The 6,980-nt window shown below is 42.8% G+C and overlaps 1 pseudogene; it reads right to left on the bottom strand.

Moving 5' to 3' along the window:
* Window positions 1–671: 671 nt before the first annotated feature.
* On the bottom strand, window positions 672–3,640 carry LOC136484707 (uncharacterized; annotated as a pseudogene).
* Window positions 3,641–6,980: the final 3,340 nt, after the last annotated feature.

The raw sequence follows: 6,980 nt of genomic DNA, 5'->3' as shown, positions 1-6,980 counted from the left end.
TATTTTTTCCATTGCCTACTACTGTGTCAACAGCCATAGCAAAGAATGCTTGGACTTGAGAATGAGCTTGGATGGGGAAAAAAACCCAGGCTTTGTCAGGTTCTGTTTTCTGCAGCCATAACCATCGGAGTTTTAAAGCTGGAAAGGGAAAAATGTTACTGGAAAGGGAAACTCAGTGTATAATGGAAGACTACTCAGATGGTTATGGCTTTGATCATGTATAATGGAAGACTACTGCTCAACACTGAGTTAATCAGTGTTAGATGGCCCTCTATTGATAGATGTTTCCCTTTCCAGCTGCTCAACCTCTTCTCAAAATGTTCTTCCATCTTTTTCCAATCCACATTCCTCAGCTTTCTAAAATGAATAGGAATCCCTAAATATGTCATAGGAAAATTTCCAGATTTACATCCAAAAAACTCAATATATTGGTCTTCTACTTCCTGGGCCTCGCCAAAGTAGTACACTTCACTTTTATGAATATCTGTTGTGATCCCACTACTTGAGAATATACACAACATATTAATATCAACGTCCTCGAAGAGGCTTGAATGCTTGTGTTAATATCACATCAATCTTACAAAGTAATGTTACACGGAGATAAACAAGCACATTTGTTACACATATTGCTTCTTTTTCATTGTACAAATAATGTGTCATTGCAAAACTAATCATAGTTTCCAATAAATCCCTAATTTGTGCAAGACGCCTGCCGCAACACCCCAGAACACTATCTCACAGAATATGACATACAGCAGAGTTCCCAGATTCTTTGAGTGCCAGACATTGACGAACACATGCTTCACGATCCAATTGACCTGCAGAAATAGAAAGAAAGAAAGAAATCAGCAAATGAAGTTCAGTAGGCGACTGACACCAGCTAGCGGGGGCCTGGAACAAAAACGGCTACAAACCATGTTCTTATTACGCCAAATTAATAACCTCCACCCATTACTTACAAGATTGTTATCTTCCGACTCGTAGTACCATCCGTTCACAAATGCAGCCAGTATTCCCTGTGCTCCTAGGACAAACACAAGCATGGCGTTCATGCCTATCCACTCCAGGAAAAGAATGGCGTCCTCAGTCCCCAGACATCAATCTGTCCATCAAAGCATAGATGTAAAGTTTTTTTATTTGTTATTTTCCTGTAACATGAAATCGAAGAAGTATCATGTCTAAAATGTATACATAAACCGTACCAGTATATAGAAAGCTGAAAGAACAATTCCTGCTGCACCGCCGGTAAAGCAGACATAGCTGAAGCTGTAGAGCTGCTTGTTGATTGGGATGGCTGCAGGAGCAGAGAACGAAATACATGTAAATCTCTGTCCAAGGATTGTGAATGGCAGCCCATGTCTCACAGTAAATATGCATGGATAAGTACCATTTGTGAAGTGTAGGATGATGGCGAGTACAAGGAGCGAAAACCCCATCAGAAGCCAGTGCTTCAGTCTCTCCTTGTGAGTCTGCAAAGAAGAAACTTTCTTGACCACATTGCATATATATATTTGCATTCACTAAGAAGTCACAGGCGGAAGCAAGCTTTCAAGAATAACCTTGAAATGGATTAAAACATGCCCATAATGTATTCCGATTGTCCCTGATAGTACTGACGATATTGAACTGAAAACGGAAAAGATCGTCAGATGCTTGAACGGTTGGCTGCAATTATTCTGCTTTCTGTTAAGGTTGGCATATGTCAGATTTTCACCTTAACAAGCCTTCCGGTTCAAAAGGCGCAAGGCACCACGCTGGTGCATCAGATCGCAAGGGACCCATGTTAGGTGAGCTTGATGTACAATCCTGATCAAAGTAATTTCAGATATCCAATATAACAAAATATTCAGTGTGACAGGAAAAAGAAGGATCAATGCAATGACAATGGCAAGTAGTAAGAATTCTGTTGTACCTTTGACCGGATCCAAACTGGCTGTGTGTAGAGATGATTAATCCCCCAGACCTGCCTATCAACATAGCCAACAGCGTTGCAGGCTTGCTCCAGGCTGGCCCTCACACCACATTTTACCTGCACGAACAAGCAAAAACTGTATCAAATACGCCACATTTCAGTGGATGATGGCATGGTATGCCCAGGAAAGTTGCGGATACCGTAAATTGTTTCCCGTCATTGACATCGCCATCATTGTGGTAAACAAAGCTCCAATCTGGGACATATAGTGAGAATGTTGTAACCATGTATATCACAAATGCAATGAAACCACCTAACCTGTTATTTCCAGAAAGCGTCAGGGATGTTACTCATTTCCAGAATCAAGAAAAAGCAAAATGGAAAGATATGTGCAATCACAGTGTTATTGAACTATCAGGAAGAATAAGAATCAGCATACCATTGCCATCGATACGCATTGAAAATGGCGTAAGGACCGGACCGCACCGTGGTAGGCCGTACCTTTACGGTGAATGCCTCTATCAGAGCAACAATGAAGTATACCAAAGCTATTCTCTGATGATCCAATGTGAAGAAAAGAAAAGAATCCAAGTTATTGCCATGATATATGTAAATCTGTAGGTGGCAAAAGAAAATTATTGGTGACTGAACCAAACCTGTAGGATGCCCATCCATCTGATCTTCTTCATGTCCACTCCATAAGAGAGGTCATCCGGAGCATGAGAATATCCACCTTTATACATATCAACATATCATCAAATCCAATACATATCAACATATCATCAATTCCAATACTACTGACAGAATCATAGTAATGGAAGAATTACCTTGGAGAAGCACACCCCAGAAGAGCATTTTCAGTGTTCTGATGGTAGTCTTCTTCACGGCGGCACCGATGTTTGGAACTCTCTGCAATCATGTCCATGTGATGTTCAGGTCTCTGCTAGCATGAAACATTCACTTGCTATTTTGCTCTGGCAATGTACACCATCTACTGTGACAAATAATCGACCGGCGCAGTGCAAGAACCTCTACATTATGGAAGTATCAGTTGAAGAGTGTATGTGCTTGCTCACCTTCAGTGCGAAGGCGATTGCAACACCAACTATGAAGAGGAAGAAGGGCATGACGAAGTCTGCCAGGGTGCAGCCGTTCCATGGTGAGTGGTCAATCCGCTCATAAGCCCCACCGGCATCGTCCACCAGTATCATAAGCTGGAAGCAAGGAAATTCAACAGTTTATATGATGGCATTTAAATAATTCTGTATTCATAAAACGAGGGCTCTGAATACATCACAGATCCAAGGAAAAACAAACGAAGATAGTTACTACTCCCAAACTCCTTGTCCTCATTTCCTCTCCCATAAAACGATGGAACTTTCTTAAATCATTTCTAATAAGGCCATGAAGGAGTTTGTGTCAATTAGAAATTAACACTGTGCCACAAAACAAAAACCAAACTTTTTGGATTAAATAAAGAAGCAAAAAGTAGATATGGGCCGATGGGTGTATGTATGTACCACAATGGTTAGCCCTCTGAAGGCATCAAGAGCTGCCACTCTCCTGCTCTTCTTCTTCTACACATCCTCAGCCACAGCCACTCTCTCCCTTCTCGATGTCCTCTCCCTTGCCATCACCATGCTCGGCATGGCCAACGTCAATGGCGTGCTGATGCTGCTCTGGACCCTTTTCACCATCTGATGCTGCTATCTCTTGCCCCTTCTCCATATCCACTGTCCAGCGGTATGTATGTAACTTGCTTAGACTCTAGCTCGAACTTGAAAATTGTAGCATTATAACATGGAATAGGATGCCCATAAAGGTGTCTTGTATACTTATCGATGAGACATGTATATGTTCAAGTGTGTCACATTCGTATATACATACATACAGCTATCTAGTAGTTACAATAATTGTATGTGTCTTGCAGTCCACAAAGAGTTGTTTATTTTGGTATAACTAGTTTAGCTGCTAGCTAGATTAGTCTGGCAGGGTTGCCGTCCTGCAGTAGGTGAAGTCACTGTTTTCCACTGGAGTTTGTCACTTTCCACGATTCATTTCTTGGAGGGGGGCTTCATGTCCTCTGTTTCCAAGTGTCAAGACCTTGCAGATTCCACCATGTAAAATGCCTTCCCATGAAAACATAGCTATCAAGGGGACAAGTGTAAACTAAGATATGTTTGTGTGTTAGGCAATGCGCCCATGTTCTTTGGAACAACATATAAGATCAGGGATCATGGCAAAGCAAACTAAGGCCCCTTAGGAACGACCAAATCTTCCTGAATCCGAGGAAAGTTTGAACCGTTTCTTGCGAAAGTTTCATGTCAAAACAGATATAGATCCATCGAAATAATTTGACTAAAATGTGGCATGTGACTCAGTATATATATACAAGCTAATTATGTCCTCAAGGAGCGTTTGAAAACGATGTCTTACACCTGTACTTTGAGCTAAGTAGATGCACATATGAGCAAATTAAAGATTCTTACTCGAAAGCTAAGGAAGGCAAAAGTCAGATTTACAGGTTTAACAACAGGGGGTCGTCTAGGGCAAACAAACAGTCTCTATTTTTTAGGCATTCTTTATCTTGAAAAACGATGGAGCGAGCGTCACGTACGTACGTCGTCTTGGTATTGGAAAATCAGTCTGTGTGGAAGACGACGGCCATCGCCGGCTGCGTTCGGACGCCGCTACACATCTTTGTCATTGTCTTGGAGCGTCCAGTTGAGGATGTTGCTCCATCTGGACGTACTAGTACAATAATGCAATCGGTGATGACAGTGTTAGATTGATTTCCACCGACTCGGTCCATCGACCGAGTCGGACCCTGACTCGCGTCCTGATCGGGGCGCCCAACCAAATCATAGTTGGTGGGACCCCGTCGTACAGCGCTATAAAGAGAAGGATGGGGGCTGGGGCTCACGGTACGAAGTTCACCAATGCCGCCACAAACCCTACCTACAAACTCTAATCCTATCTAGAGAGTGCGCTGTGAGCGATGGGAAGCTTTGCCGCCTTCGTAGCCGCCGGGCCGCCGCCACCACTGGACTGCATTGCCCCTCTCCGTCGACCGCCTGACTCGAATAGCGTCCTCTTCACTGCCATAGCCAGCTCCTCCACCAAGCCCAATGGTCAGCCATTTTTACCCCTCTCTCTCTCTCTCTCTCTCTCTCTCTCTCTCTATAGTACACGTTGTAGGTCGATCTACTTGTTTCATTCCGAATAGAAGAGTAACCACCCACTAATCTACACCTAGGTGATCTAATTTGCTAACAATGGTATCGGAGCCTACACTAGCATGTAGATCCAGTTCGGGGAAGAAATTTAGAAGGAGGTGATTCGATTCGATTCGGATCAAACCCTAACCCTAGAAGAAAGGATGGAGAGGGGAGGGACCTACCCGGTTCTCTCGCCGCCGTCGCCGCCGCCGTCGTGCAGGAAGAAGTGTCGACACAGAATTTTGTCACGTGCCAAGGACACACGTAGCAAGCCGGAAGGATCCGCTCGATAGAGCTAGAGATCCGCCTAGCTTCAGCGCAAGGGTGGTCGATCATGCGCACTCCTCCCGAGACATGCCAGTCAATTTGACCCTGCAATTAATAAGGAGAGAAAGCTTATATGTAATTAAGGGCGGAACATGCCAGGTGTTGCCAGACAGTCCCGAATATGCGGCTCTGAGAATCCGATATGAAAGGAAATCGACTAAATAGCCGATTCCAGCATATTCATAAGAATAAATCGGTTAAAGCTCATGGGGTTGTGTAAGAAGAATCGGTTATCATTACGAATGTCGTTGTTTAAACAAATATTGGTCACTGGCAAAAAGATATCAACAGTAATTAGTTCATGCTAAGCCAATGACCTACAAGTAACCGAACTCCTTTATAAAAGAAACAGTTCATCATCATTCAACCATTTAATAGAAATAAATCTAATGAACATATTAAATCTCATATATCGCTATGACCAGTGGGACATGAGGCAAAATTATGCAGGCCATAGAAACAACTAATAGACTCGACGACCCTAACTTATTACTAATATCAGTGGGGCATGAGGCAGAATCATGCAGGTCGTAATACAATAATAAGATCATGGGGCTAACATATCTTTAACCTATCGCTACTTCAATGATCTCGTGATGCGAACTGTTCGTGAAAGCGCTCGATATCGGCTAAAACAGCCGATTCAGGCATAGCGCACAGTTAAGGTCATGCCCTCTCAAGAACAGATCTACCAAATGACAATCCCTACTCCACGGTGCTAATAGTGGGGGTGTGAGGCAGAATCACACAGGCCGTGATAACGGGTCCATGGAATAGTTTTTGCTAACCAATAGATCTACTCAAGATCAAACACGCCTTAACCGCACACTGTGCACGATCAAGATTCGATGTAAAATAGCCAATAAAATACAACTTATCGTTTAAAGTACATATTAGATCAGTTTTAGATTAACAAACGATGGGTTAAAAAGGATATAAGGTAGATCTAGATCAATCCCAATCGAGCGAAGTGGATATTGCTGTAATTAAATAAATAATGGAAGCAATAAGCAATATCGGTAACTTAATGAATCTATCCGAAGGAACGCCACCATTAGATAGAGCCGATAACTTGACCTTGATCTAGTTCATGCAAGTGGGGGTCGACCTGGATCGATGCAACCATACTTGAACTAGGCAAGAATCGATAACTAACTTATACCAGACTCGCAGTGGAGGTCAACCGGATCGATGCAGCCGTACGAACAGAGGTATAAGCCATGACGGTACTTACAACAAGCAGTGGAGGTTGATCGGATTGATGCAGTCGTACTTGCTAAAGAACTCACCGAGATCTACTCTACTCCTACTCCTAAGGGGTGGCCAGAGCCAAAAAGTAAATGACTTGTATATTGGATTGATTGTGTGTCCTTTACAATAGCCGGGGTTTGGTATTTATATCCGGAGCCTAAAAACGAATCCTAGTCGAGTACGACTTAGTACAATCTTTGGTACGAAGAAAACATTCCTATTTTAAGGTAACTTGGACTCTAATCTTTCCCCTTTTGTAGAGTCTGATATGT

This window comes from Miscanthus floridulus, chromosome 10, assembly GCF_019320115.1.
Source record: "Miscanthus floridulus cultivar M001 chromosome 10, ASM1932011v1, whole genome shotgun sequence".
Lineage (NCBI taxonomy): Eukaryota > Viridiplantae > Streptophyta > Magnoliopsida > Poales > Poaceae > Miscanthus > Miscanthus floridulus.
This window is presented reverse-complemented; position numbering and strand designations above follow the sequence as displayed.